The sequence below is a fragment of the Hibiscus syriacus genome, unplaced genomic scaffold (assembly GCF_006381635.1).
Source record: "Hibiscus syriacus cultivar Baekdansim isolate YM2019G1 unplaced genomic scaffold, ASM638163v2 tig00112443_pilon, whole genome shotgun sequence".
NCBI lineage: Eukaryota > Viridiplantae > Streptophyta > Magnoliopsida > Malvales > Malvaceae > Hibiscus > Hibiscus syriacus.
Genome location: NW_024063332.1, coordinates 647,754 through 662,880, shown reverse-complemented (window position 1 = coordinate 662,880; position 15,127 = coordinate 647,754). Strand labels below are relative to the sequence as shown.

The 15,127-nt window shown below is 36.1% G+C and overlaps 1 pseudogene; it reads right to left on the bottom strand.

Moving 5' to 3' along the window:
• Positions 1 to 209: 209 nt before the first annotated feature.
• LOC120179700 lies at positions 210 to 12,946 on the bottom strand (annotated as a pseudogene).
• Positions 12,947 to 15,127: the final 2,181 nt, after the last annotated feature.

Below are 15,127 nucleotides of genomic sequence, written 5' to 3'. Positions count from 1 at the left end.
AGAAATTACACACTTTTTCACTAGCCTATAAAAAGTGGCACTTTTCCATTAGCCTATAAAAAGTGGCACTTTTTCCCCTTTTTGGCTTCCAAATTACAATAAAAAAATATTAACAATGACAAAAGAATAAAAGATTACATTACTTTAAATTTTTCAAAAAATCAAAAAAAAAAAAAACCATAGAACCCTCACCATTAAGCTTATCCCTACAGCACAACCACCCGACCGGACACTGGATATGGAGTATTTTGTATAAAGCCTAGTATAGTTACAGAATATGCACATATATCACGGGGGTGCACAAATATCGTAACGGTAGAGCGAAGGGGGCAAAATTATGGCTTACTTCATTCGGAAGCTTGTAATAAGAACGTGAAACCGGAGTGACCGAGAATCAAAGGTGGCGGATCAATTTCAGCCACCTCTATCTGTTGCATTGACTTGGAGATGTCATCCATGGAAAATGGAATGCTGCAAGAGGAGTGTAAAATGAATATATACTTCGTTTTATAGCCATGGACGAAAAAGGATCGTATTGATGAAGATGTTTGTAAGTTTGAATGTGATGATAACTGGCACCTTGAATCATCATCTAGTAAGAATGAACTGCTGACAGCATTGTTGGAATCCTCGGTCACATAACTCTCATACTTGCAATTACCTGAACATTTTCGGGTTAGATTTTGATAAAAAGGAAACAGCAGCGAGCAAATGGTAATGTTCAAAGTGTCGACGTGTGTGATAGAAAAGTGGGGAACCCGATGATGCAATCAAAATCGTTAATGCTATATGGTAAAGTCAGGTTCATAACATAGCTACAAGGAATTCATATCATCGGAAAATGATAGCATCCTTGTAAATAATAACCAAGAAATGTCGGTAATAAAGATTGAAAAAGGAAATCGACCGTCGAACCATGTTGTATCAGCTTCATGTTAATGCGAAGAATAGAAGGTAACGAGGGAAAAAAGAACGAAAAAAACACTAGCAGTTGTAACTTACATCTGAAGATACACTATGTGTACCATATTTGTCATCCCAATACATTGTACTTATCCTGTACAACTGCTGTATGCTAAGCACCTGATATTTAACAGAATCAAACGAATAATCAGGAAATTTTTTTTTTTTTTTGGGGGGGGGGGGGGGGAAGAGATTTTAGAATGTGCAAAGATGTATAGGCAACTCACTGGGCAAAGATCGTTGGTTATTTCTTTCAAGGTCTTTTTGGGCTTCTGGTGTATGACCTATTTTGAAAGAAAATGAAAAATGAAGGTTAATAAGAGATTAGAAAAAATGCAAATGTAAACACCACAGTAGCTGTGTAGGCATTAAATACGAACCAGGAAGCCAACGGCTTGTCTAATATGCTTCAGCTCATCCCAGGATGAGCCTGAAAACTGAAATGTAAAACCGATATTCAACATTTATTCTATTAGAAAAATCAGTAAAAAAAAGGACGTTATGATGTTTTGTCTGAGTACGGCGTTGCAACCTCCTCAGTTGCATCATGGCACCATTGTTCCAGCTCAGCTAGCCCAGCTTTAACATACTCCCCATTGCTGAATGAACAACATTCGCGCCGCAAAAGAAGGCTGCAAAAACAAATTTAAAATGTCAATAAAAATAGTTTGATAATGCCATAGCAGTCGAGAACAAAAAGGTAGAACCTCAAAGTTTTGTACTTTTGGAGTGCATTTACCTGTTAAACAATTGAACATTGATGAATGAAAATGTCTGAGTAAACACTTTGCAAATTAAGAACGAAGGAGCCTGCAGGGTTGAGAGAGCAAAGAGTATTATGTGGCCTTATTAGAATGCAATTCACTTGGGGTTAAGGCATCTTGGAGCCTCACATAATTAGCCCACATTGTCTTCAAGTAATTGTTTAAAGTTTTCACAATGCTTTGCCAGTGAGCAATAAGAGCTTGTCGAGCCACAGCATTTGCTTGAGAACGCCCCTTCACTAAGCTAGCCCGGGAAGTTCTGGGTGCCTGCATTGAAACATGTGTGAATAGGGAGGGAGGGAGGTAGAGAGTACCAATTTGTTCTAACTCTAAATAAATATGCATTTGAGTGAAGTAGTAGTTTTAGATAACAAAAAAATCCAAAATAGAGCCGGTTGCAGAGTAGAAATTGCAGAAATAGATCAGTATGGACAAAAAGAGAAACTCGAGCCTCGATTTTTGAAAATGAGTAACGAAGCAAATTCAAGTATTCTCTCCTATTGTTGTAACTACTAAAGAAGTTTGAGCAGAATTGCTCTATAATACCTGAATACATGATGCAAGAACCGGAGATATCTCTTTTTTCAAATTGTCCCTTATCATTCCATATATCTTCTCAAGGAAGGCAGTCAGTTGCTGTTTGAAAAGCAAAGCCGGATATTTTGCTTCAACTTGCCATAGGTCATCAAGACCACCAAGCAGCCGACCATTAAGAAATGAGAAACCAGCACTTTGTGGAGAACCTCGAAGTCCCTAAGAGGTTAAAGTCAGAAGTCAGAGGTTAATGAGAAGCCACAGGTTTGAGGTACGCCTAGATACTTAAAAGATAAAGTGACGGTGATCCCTACTTGAGACATCCTTCCAAATAGAGAAGCCGATGTTGATCTTCGCCTTTTTGGAGTTAGGCTTTCTGCACCACTTGCTTTGAGTGTCCGTTGCAGCAGCAATAGTAAAGTGGATGAATTTGATAACCAATAGGATAACAAGTCATTATTATCAGATACCTAAAATTAGGAAGTATTTTAAACATGAGTATTTATATAGTAATAATAGAAACAAAAGAAATCTACTACTTTATAAATTATCCCATAGAAAATTTTCCATGTGATCAGTCCGAATCAAATTGATCAGCCGAAAAGTAAATGCGATTTATAAATCACCTCTATTGAAGCTCCTATGGTTTGAATTATTCGATAAAAAATACTTGTTCTATCAACTTCAAATGATCTCCAATGGAGCAAGCATTTATATATTAGGCAAGCAGCAACCGGCTTGCCCCCAGAGAATCCTAAATCTTGAGAAATACACTTTATTAGAAGTTCCTGATTCTCCTGCACCAGTCATAAGAAAGATGTTAAATGTAGTTCATCGAAGCATTCCAAAAAACAAACAAAACAAATAATCTAAACATTTTAATAAGGATCATTTTCCATGTTAATAAGTAAGAACCTATCTAGCGGCCAAAAGAAAAAAAAAGTTCTCATAATTTTCAAAACTGACCTGTTGCTTTTCATTAAGAAATTTTTGGGGCTTCTCCTCGGTCTCCATCAACTTTGGATTTGGTAGAGCTTTCTTTATTTCTTCATTCACAAGATTACCATTTTCAGGAGTCCTCTGAAAAATGGTCGTCTTGGGTCTAGCTGCCAAAGCTCTGCCGGTTGGCGACATGGATAGTGCTTGTTGACGTAGTACCTGGTTCTCTGATTCCAAATTAGAGAGCTTCTCTTTAGTCATCCTAATTGACAATGTAACACATGCACATATTACAATAACTCCTAAAATAGTAGGTAACTATGATAAAAGAACCACCGTGAGAAAAAAGTCATGGTCACAAATTACCCAAGGTGACGCCATAAACAAACAACTAAGTTATAACTTATAACTAATCCTACTGAGACGGTAGTGGTCAACCATGGATTTCATTTTCAATATCATGGTATCACTATCAGTGACACCTCTGCAGTGAATTTTGAAGCTGATCTGCTTTCTTCCCAGCATCTTCAAGCTTCTTAGTCAGGTCCACGTTTTTGGCTTGCTCAATGGCATGAGCTTGCTTTGCCTCCTCAGCTGTTTGCTTTTCAGCCAGCAGCAAAGCCTGCACAAATTAGAAAATTGTTCATTAGAGCCAAGAGATGAATATCTAGAAAATATTTGTGCTTTACACAAATCAACACAATGCGGAAATTGTCTAAGGAAAGAATAAGTAAAACAGCAACAAATTTACATTGAAGATAAATAATTTGAGCAGTACAAAACCATGCAAACTCAATATGAGTAGAAAATCTGACGCGATGTAAGAAATTACTGCTCTCTCAAATACTTTGTACTATAGGATCCTCAAATACTTGCATAATCCATTTTTTTATTCAGAGTAGAAAATTAAAATCATCTTTCGGCCTCTGCAGAGTCAAACAACCATGTTCTACTTACGGAAAAATAAAGCCACTTCTGACAAGAACGTATGCATACCTTCAACTCCTCAACTTCAGATGTCAAGGAATTAATCCTTCTGTATCTTGAACAATAACAGGGGTTTCTTTGATGGCTGGAGGTGCTTCTTCAATTGCTTTTCGTGCTGCCTCTCTTTCCTTGATAGCCATAGATTTAGCTTCTTCCACTTGTAATTGCATTTCATGCAGAGTGTGTTGCAATTTTGCAATTTCTTGAGATTTCGCCTCCTCAAGATCAGTCTGCATTTAAGTTCAAATAAGCATAGCATAGACCTAGTAAACTGTTTAAAGTACCCATCTAAAGCATTAATCTGTCCAAGATTTAATATTATACTTAAAAAGATTAAATGCTTTGCCAAGTAAGAATATAACTACGCTACCCTTAATCGCTTTTCAAGTTGCAAACGCCATGTAAGTTCCTCCACTCGCTTCTCTAGCTTGTCCTTTGCAGCTTTCAGGACTCCTGTTTCTCTTGCAGACTAAAAAAATTAAAGAAATTGGGTTCAGCTAAGTTAGACAACCAAATGTGCCTTAACATTTTGACATGTTATATAGCAATGTTAAGCAGCAAAAGACAAACCATTTTGAGGTTTCTGAGCTCTCTTCTAGCAACTCTGCACCTCCAGCCACACTGTGAAATTAATACAGCCTTTTGAAGACTCTTATAATACGAATAAGCTTGGTAGCAACGCCAGTGAGCCTGCAAAAAGAGTTAATTTCTTTTTAAGCATCAAAATGTTTGTAGTAGAACTTCGAAAATGTTGAGTGCAGTATCCTTCAATGTTTTTAGTAAAGATGTCAAGTTTCTTTTACCTGTATGATAGTGGCAGCTTTAGTTTGCTTCCTGAACCTAAACTCATTGCGGGCAATCATTGATCTTAATCCTGTCTGCAATGTAATTGCAGATTTCCTCATTGTCAAAAAGGATTTCCTGTCAATGTGTCGGCGGAAATTCTTCTGAACATTCAAAGCCCCGGATTCTCTCCTCAGCTCATCATATATTTTGCGTGCCATATTACCTACAAAATTTGGGAGGAGTTTAAATCAGAACTCCAAGCCAGATACGTAGAATAAAAAGAAACGAGTCATTAGGGGTGAGTATTCCTGTTAAATTTAATTGTAATTATTTATAATATTATGTATAGATTTCATATTCTTTTTCACATTGTATTGTTATTTAATAAACCAAATATCATCTAAAATTATAAAATATATTTATAATGTTATTTTCAAATAACTGAATTTCTAAAAAAAACATATATTTTGGGTTAAAAGCAGACAACGGGTGGAAGAAGTTATAATGGTTTGTTATAAATAAATAAACATTAGAGTTACTATAAATTTGAGCTATAGGGTTGGGCTTGTTAATAAGTCAAATATTAGAGTTAAGAAATGAGAAAATGTGATAAAAGAAAGAGTTTTCTATTCTTCTTCAGCCGTCTTCTTCCTTTCTTACTACTGCAATTCTATTTTTTATCTTCTTTCTTCTTTAATCTGTTATACTTCCTATTAATATCTTTAAAAAAAATCCGAAAGGCGCAAAGGAGCTGCGCCCGACTCCTAAAGCCCAGAGGCGCGCGCCTCTTGTATCTCGCCTCACCTCATCCCAGGCGGGTGCCATCTTCAGTGCCTGGCTGCGCCTCGCGCCTAGGCGCCCGAGGCGCGCCTTTTAAAACCAATATTAAAATGAAGGGGTAATTGAAGAAAAAAGGAACATAGGGACCAAATCGCAAAAATGTCAAATTACTTATATAAATTTTTTATTTTTCAGTTATTCGAAATTTGTAAATTCAAACTAGATTTGAACTCAAAATTCGAGTTGACTCGAACAACACGAATAACTTGAAATTCGGGGGGGGGGGGGGAACTTGGGTTTTTAAAACCGAATTTTGTTCGCCCTAAATTCCTGATCACAATTTTGAAACTTGGTAAAAATTCAAGAAATAACTATTTTTCAAACTGCCAGCAGTTATAAACATCCATCCCACTCAAAATAGTATTGTCACTGCTTTTGCCTCTAAGATTCTCAAACACAGTTTGCACACATCGAGACACTGAAAAACTCGGTAACATATAGACATGGACATCTCTAACAAGATTAAAAAGAGGCAACATGAAAATAGGTAAAGGAGACCTTAATAGAGTTTAGAAAAACACCTCGCAAATAAGACTGAAGACTGATAGCGGCCTCACGGAATAAGATGAACTCCTTGCGAGCAATATATGTACGAATCTGCCGTTGGATCGTCCTGGCTGCATTTCCAAGCACCTCTGCTCTCCTAGCATCCAACTCTGCCATCTGCCCTGCTCTTAGGAAAATCTTTTTCTTTCCTATCTGCAAATACACATTACCCGAAAGAAAACAAAAAAGACTGTTACAAAATAGAAGGGATTCAGTAGAATTCAACTGCTTATTTAGTAAATCTACACAGAGTATCCAAGCTTAAGTTGCTCATGATTAAAGTTAGAAAGAAAGGTGACTATCTCCCTAGGTTAATAACATTAACCAAGAATAAGAAAGCAATTTGAGGATCCTCTCAGGAGGAACTGTAGTTAAATATGGTAACTCCAAGAATAGCTAAATATTCTGGCAATATTCTTTTCCAGAAGATTTATTAAATAACAATGAATGGAGAAGGGGGGAAAATGATAACGGGAGATACCTGATACCCTTTCAGTCCTTTCTTATCAAGTATCATTTGGCATGCAACCTTATCATCGAAACTGACGAGAAGAGATTAAACCAGATGAAACTCTCTCAGTTAATTATAGTTCACAGTGATACAAATCTTCTAAAATCCATATATATTCAAGAAACACCTAGAACTGCTTCCGAAACTTACTTTCCTTCCAAAACATCCGGAGCAAGTAGACCAAAACGGTTCAGGAAATCGTAAAATGTACGTCTGGTAGGATATCCAGCACAGCTAACCTAATTGCTTCAAGAACACCCTAGAAGTGAAATAAATGCAGATTTTAGTTGAGCTCAGGTATGGTTAAAACCAAAATAAAATGAACCACGTGATTCTAGATAGGTAACACTCAGATTAAACAACAGCAGGAATAAATAAATACTCACACCACAGCGTAATTGTTGAATGACATTGGAATTCTCAAAAATGGCAGGCTTGAGAACATTATTTGGCTTCACACATCTAATATAGTGAGGTTCTGAAGCACTCAAGGTCTCCATAAGAAATTGAAGTTGTAGCTGCAATTAGACAGATTGTTAACAATTTCTCAGGATCGGAGCATAAATGATATACCAACAAAGTTATTGTGCAGGGCAATTAATAAGTCTTTCAAATTCATTAAAGATTAGAGAACAGCTAAAACAACATAATACAAAATGTGATAAGGAGGGCAGAAGCACTAAGCATATAGACCATGACCCAACTGGTGCATAGAATGAAAGACTAAAAGCAAAAATTGACTGCTAAATAGTAAAAGGCTTGCCGTGTCTTAGCCAACTCGGTGTCATGATTGAAACATGATAAAAGTCGAAAGATGTTAAATCAGGCAATTCATATTTTCAACCGGTTTTCATACACTAGTGTTACAAATTTACCATTTTTCAAGCTCTGAAAAATTGTCACTGTAAAAATGTAGTATAAATAGAACTTAATCAACAAAAATCCAACAGTATAAAAATAGATGATCAAGACATGTCATTGGCAATATACCCAAGAAGTCTATCATATCTATATGCTACAAGCAAACTAACAGGTAAGGACGAATAAACCTTCGTATAAGGAAGTTAAATCAATTATTCGGCAGCTAGTAAATGGAAGCCTGCAATCACTATGTGACTGAACAAGAGGGATTGACTAAGATACATTACCTTGAAGAGTGATCCAATGGAAGAAAATTTTGATGACTTGGATGATTCTTCTGGAAGCGGAGGAAAAAGGCTTCTCACGAAGGAGCATACTGATGCAGTCAACAGAGCTTGGTGTTTAGCCACAACATAATCTTTGTTTTTGTCCAGAAATTGATTTGCTTGATAAGTTACCTAGAGAACAGAGAAAGACATAAAAACTGTGATCCGTATACAGCTAATAAGGATAAGGTCTATATAATAGAAAGAAAAAAGTATACCTCCCCAGCATAATGTGAGAGAGAAAAATCAGTACGGGAAAGCTTTGGTTTAATCAAGCGCTTATTATTTTTGAAAGTCTGGTACAACTTCTGGGCAAAAGTTTCATGGGTAGACTTGGGGAACATGCTGCATTAATGAAGATTAACTCAAGAAGATTGGCCAAATGGAAAAATATGATCCATGAAAACGTGTATCAAAGTAAATGAATTAACCAAGAATAAACTTCTATAATCATTTTGAACCAAGAATTAAGCAGCATACCAGGCTTCATCTAAAAGATCAATTATTCCTCCAGGGTTCTGTAATATATTGGATTAAACAGAATGACATATCAGAATAAGGGGTAATTTCGGTATATGACAGAACAAGAAAGATGCAATTCTATTAGCTGGTGCAAAAGGAACATATGAGAAAATTAAAGAATCACATGAGAAACAAGTTATAAACCTTTTCAATTAGGTCCAAGACATCTTGGTTATCAACGAATTCGATGTAGCTCCAATTTATTTCTTCTTTTTTATATTCTTCTTGCTCCATTTTGAACACATGCTGCAAATATATATACAATATACAATAATAAGTCTTATTATATCACCAAAATCATGGCAAAACCAATTGATGAAGAAATCTAACCTGATTGAAATGTTGCTGTAGCTTTTCATTCGTGAAGTTGATACAAAACTGTTCAAAGCTGTTTGGAGCATCACAAGTCAAGCTTGTATTTGCTTATCAATATTATTACAAAACTACCATCCCAGTTTACAAAGTTGAGGTATTACCTGTTACACTTGAAACTTTCAAAACCATAAATATCAAGAACTCCAATTATTGACTCTGAGTTTGGATCCTGTCCAATCGAAACATTAATTTTATCCACGAGCCTGGAAACAAGAACGTAAACAGAACAATTAACATTTTACATATACAAAAGAAGAAGACGATTTTAGCTCCAATCACAATGCAGGAAAAGGGAAAAGGACACAGGTTTAATTAGTTGTTTACCAGTCAAATAACAGTGAATATATTGTTTTGGACAAAGCATCCCTGCTGGCAACTGCATTCTCAGGATCAAGACATCTTGTGATAACTTCTTCTGGGGTTACCATGACACGTTTGATGAGGGCATCTTCCAAGCTCTGGGCATCACACCTATTAAATGAATTGGTTTCATGAGTAAGAAAGTAGGACTGCTTAACAATCATCAAAAGAATACATCACACGAAGAATATGGAAATGTTAAAGATAGATACCTAAGAAGTTCAGCGGTCATATTAAGGTGGAATCTAGACTTCTCATCCTTGATGACAGAGGAATCTATTTCCTTTCTCTTGGTAAAATTTATGTTCCCAAGGTGAAGAATTGCAGCTACAACTCTAAAAATTGCCTCCTGAAATTTAAGGTGTGTCATCTGTATTAATAAAACATCACAAAAACCGAAATGTACCAAACTATCAAATGTAATGAACCTGTTCTTCATCATTGATTCCAACAATATCCATAGCACTTCTAATTGCAAGATACTCATGAGCATCATTCACATCATCCAACTCATATCAACTAGATTGATTTAAATAATGGAAAGCTTTCGGGCTGTCCAGCTTATATCTCTCAATATCCTGCAAAGTATCAAAAAGGTAAAACATTTATCAAGTACAGGGTTCCACATTGCTTGGACTCAATTGTAAGTATCAGGTGTTGGTATGTGTCTAGATATTGATTCACAACTTCATTGAAGTTAAGTAACACGGCATAGAAGGGTCCAAGAGGAGTATAAGGGTACGGGAAATTGTTTTTATTGTAATTGAGTATAACATATATCTCTGTCTTCTTTTAATGCCTTTGTAGTAATTCTCATGACTTCTACTTTTTATACGTTTCTGTTATTGGTATTTATGAAGGCTTAGAACTGGGCTTGCTATCGTTGACTTCTGTGTATCATTCTCTTCATGTTTCCTCTTTTAAATTTAGTCGGGTCTTACATTTCTGTCTATATGCAGAGATTTTTTTCGCAGGGATTACTTCCCATTACAGACACGCATATGATATTAATGATTGCATATGAATATTGTTCAACTATGTACAAATTAAGTTACACAAGCTATATGTTTGATTATGAGAGTTAATTACAACTTAGGTAATCTGAGGGATGGTAAACATATCAATTTGTTATCTTGTATATGTTAAATGTGAGTCAACATATTGAAGGGGAGCTACAAAATTTTATGGTTTCATATTTTAAGGAAATTTGAAGGTCTACTTTGAGCAGAATTGAGCCATTTATCTTTTATGGAGTCCAAAGTTCTTTAAGATTATAATCAGTGGTTCAACCTTTATTAAGGCCCAAAATCCAACTTCTTGCTAATCCATATAGTCAGTCTCTCAAGGCCCAAAATCCAACCTCATTGCTAATGATGATGCAGTAACTGGTTATTTCTCTTCTAGATGTGAAAGCAAGAGAAAGACATGACAAGCCACATTTTTTCATTCTGTTCTCTCTATTTTACCCACTTTTCTTTTGCTTAACTCGGTTTCTTGTTTTCATCACTATAAAATTCCCAACGTTTTCTCACCTCTCCTTAACCACAATGTTAACACTAATCTAGGTCTATATTGCCTTTGGGGTTCCGGTTGAAGGATGAAGACAAGTTCAAAGGTTTTAGCAATGTCAAACACAGATCCCAAATCTTTTCAGGGTCATTTTGTGCCAACACATATCCTTCCTGGTCAGAAAAACAAAGCAGGGAATCACTAGCAATATTAAAATTGCTTGATGGAAAATCAAATCAAATCAAAGCATACCTCGGGAGGTGCAGCACAGAGAAGGTAAAAGCAGTGGTAGTTCCTCTCAGGATCAGAAATTTGACAAACACGAGATCTTTCAAGTAAATAGGTTCTGACAGCTGCCCCGGATATCCTTCCATTCTTGTCAAATTGGATTTCAACAAATTTACCGAAACGACTGCACAGAAAAGCCTCAAATAAAATAAAGGAAACAATGCCAAGAAGAAAATTCAATATGCATAATATGCTATAATCAAAACCAACAAATATTTTGAACATTTTTCTAGCAATACGATAAACTCATAAGTCATCATATTGGTATAATACTACAATAACAAGTGCACACCTTGAATTGTTGTTCCTAACCGTTTTGGCATTGCCAAATGCTTCAAGAACTGGATTGGACTGCAATATTCAATAGCACAACCAGAAATAAGACAAAAATCCTGATCAATTCTTTTCTCTAGAAAGAAAACGTATAGCTTACCTCCAGAACTTGTTGTTCGACTGTGCGTCCTTCTACTCCAGATCGCCCACCCAAGAATGCAAGATATCTCATGAGCATTTTTGTGGTCTCGGTTTTACCGGCACCACTTTCTCCACTAACCAGAATAGAATTGTTTTTTCCCTCATTAATCATTGCCCTAATTTTTTATGCAACTGCACATAGTAAGACTTCAAACAAAAATAAAAGAAACAAAAGAATGTTTAACAATGCATTAAAGACTTTGACATCTAATCACCTGTAGGCAGCATCACCAACCGCAAAAACATGGGGACTTAGTTCTCCAAAAGTAGCTCCTTTATATTGTTCCATCATATGAGTGTCATAAAGATGAGGTAATCTTTGAAATGGATTAACTGCGATCAGGATATTGCCGGTGTATGTCTAAGACAGTAAATACGTTAACATGGTAAGAATATTCTTAAAGTTCTTCCTTTAGCGTCTAAGCACATTTAGCTTGTTGAGATATGTATGTGTGTGTATATATACATTTATATATATGCACATATATATATGCACATATATATATATATATATAAATACAAGTATTGACTCACATAGATTTCATTAAGTTCATATCTTGTAGCCAAGTTTTGCAGAACTCCAGGTTCATGCAAATAGGAAAGTTTTGTCATGTCATCTACTCCACCAGGTGGAGCTTCAGTATCTTTTGGAAAAGCTTTCGATAAACTTGTGACAACCTGCTCAAAGCAATCCAACCGAGTACGTTTATATATACACACCATAACCATCAAATTTAGCTAATGGAAAAAAAAACATACAGACTTAGTTTACACAGTTATGACCCAACATAATCAGGAAATAAGCATATTTGTGCAGATGAGCACTCAATTATAGTTGACAAATCTTAGCCATTAAAAACGGGAATAAGCTTACTACTCTAGGCTGATGAGGGTTGAAGTCCATGCTCAATATGCACTTTGACCACCTTTATCGATCACAGTGATAATTTATAATTAGGAGTTCAGGGGCAAAAATGTGCAGACTTGGACTCTAAACCCTCCATTATTTTATAATCCTTCTGCATTTCAGGCAATATATGACAAAATAATTTTCTTTATTGCATTAACTACATTATATTCCTATACTTCTAGATCCACTATCATCTACAATAACCATAAGTAATCAATTTTTTTCTCCTAAATTATGTGCGCTAGTATTTGAAGCAAAAAATAAGCTCTCCATTGCTCAAATTTCAACTCACAAGTACTTACAATGTCAAATACAAACTAACTCCATCAATAAAAATAATAATAAAAGAAAAAGATAAGGGAACACTTACAGTTTTTCCATTACTGGTTTTAACATGAAGCTCATCGCCATTGATATGAGTAACTTCTCCATCAATCCATGCTAAACCATGATCTTCAACCCATATTGAGAACCTATAATTATATGTCGAGAATATCTAAATTAAATATTAGATAGGATCAGTTTTAATTAGATAGAATCAGTTTTTATTCTATTAGTTATTAGATAGGATCATTTTTAATTAGATAGAATCAGTTTTTTATTCTATTAGTTATTAGATAGGATCATTTTTAATTAGATAGAATCATTTTTATTCTGTTGCTAATTTTATGCATATTTTTATGTAAAGTTGTTACATTGTAAACTCTATTTAAGTCAGCCATATTCAGCAGAAATAAACACGATTTATTCGGAACAAGTTTTTTCCGTCTTTATGGTATCAGAGCCAAAATGGCCAAAACCTACGATGATACCTCTGGTATCGACTCTATGAGTTCTACTCGGTCACCTTCAATCACCCTAAACACTGAATCCTTCCAAAACATATCCATCACTTCTCACAAGTTGAATGGAAATAATTTCTTACAGTGGTCACAATCTGTGAAACTGTTTATTCGTGGCAGTGGAAAATTCGGCTATCTCTCAGGTACCACTACGAAACCTGCCGAAGAAGATGAAGAATCTGAAAGATGGGAGGCAAAAAACTCGATGATTATGTCTTGGCTCATAAATTCCATGGATCCGAGTGTAGGGAGAACTTATCTCTTCCTACCTACTGCTCATGACATTTGGAATGCTGTGAACGAGACCTATTCTGATCTCGGGAATGCAGGACAATGGTTTGAACTAAAAACTCGGTTATGGAGGCTAAAACAAGGAGAAAAAACTGTCACTCAATACTACACTGAACTCAAGACCTTGTGGTAAGAGGTTGACATGTTCAGCGACTATGAATGGAGTTGTGCTAAGGACAGGGCTCTATTCCAGAAGATGGTGGAAAAAGAACGCGTCTTCGAATTCCTTGTTGGCCTTAACAAGGAATTGAATGAAGTCAGAGGGCGCATTCTTGGTCGTGAACCACTACTAAGCACAAGAGAAGTCTTCTCCGAAGTCAGACGAGAGGAGAGCCGGCGGACAGTCATGCTTGGAGGCCACTCACCAAATCCCACCGAGTCTTCTGCCTTGTTCTCGGGTCAGCCACCACGTCACAACGATCGTCGGAACGACAGAGATCGGCCAATCTGCGAGCACTGCAACAAGCCGGGACACACTAAAGCCAAGTGTTGGAAGCTACACGGGAAACCAGCCGAGAATTTTTCAGCCAATCGAAATTCTCGTAATGCAAAGGGATTTCATGCCTCATCTGAAGATGCTTCTGAAGAGCCGAAACCTGCCTCAGAACTGTCTGCCTTCAGCAAAGAACAGCTAGAGCAATTGTATCAACTAATGAGTTCTCATTCCATATCCAACACTCCTAACCCATCATCTTATATTGCCTCTTCATCATTAGCCCAGAAAGGTACATATCCTACAGCTTTCATAGTCGGTTCTAAATCAAACCCTTGGATCATAGATTCAGGGGCAACAGATCACATAACCGGTAATTCCTCCATATTCTCATCTTATTTTCCTTTATCTGGTAATCTGAAGGTAAAAATTGTTGATGGCTCCCTAACCTCTATAGCTGGAAAAGGCTCTATCATTATTTCTCCATCTCTCACATTACTAAATGTCCTACATGTCCCAAAGCTCTCTTGCAATCTCATCTCTGTTAATCGTATTATTCATGATTGTAAATGCATTGCTACAATAACATTTGCTGGATTTGAATTTCAGGACCCTTGTTCGGGGAAGATGATTGGCAATGCTAAGGAGGTTGATAGACTCTATCACTTGATCACGAACAATCCTTCAGATAAACAAGTTCAGAAACCGAGATGCTTTACTACCTTGTCTTGTGAGAATGAAATAATGTTGTGGCATTATAGGTTAGGTCATCCTAGTTTTAATTACTTGAAATATTTGTTTCCAAATCTTTTCAAAAAAAAAAAGGACGGTTTTTCTTTTCAGTGTGAAGCTTGTGAATTGGCAAAACATCATAGATCTGTTTATCCATCTTTAAAGTATATGCCATCAAAACCTTTTTCTCTTGTGCATAGTGATATTTGGGGCCCTTCACGAGTAAAAACAGCCTCAGGATCTAGATGGTTCATCACATTCATTGATGATCACACTAGAGTCACGTAGATTTATTTACTAAAAGAAAAATCCGAGGCAGCAAGTGTTTTCAAAA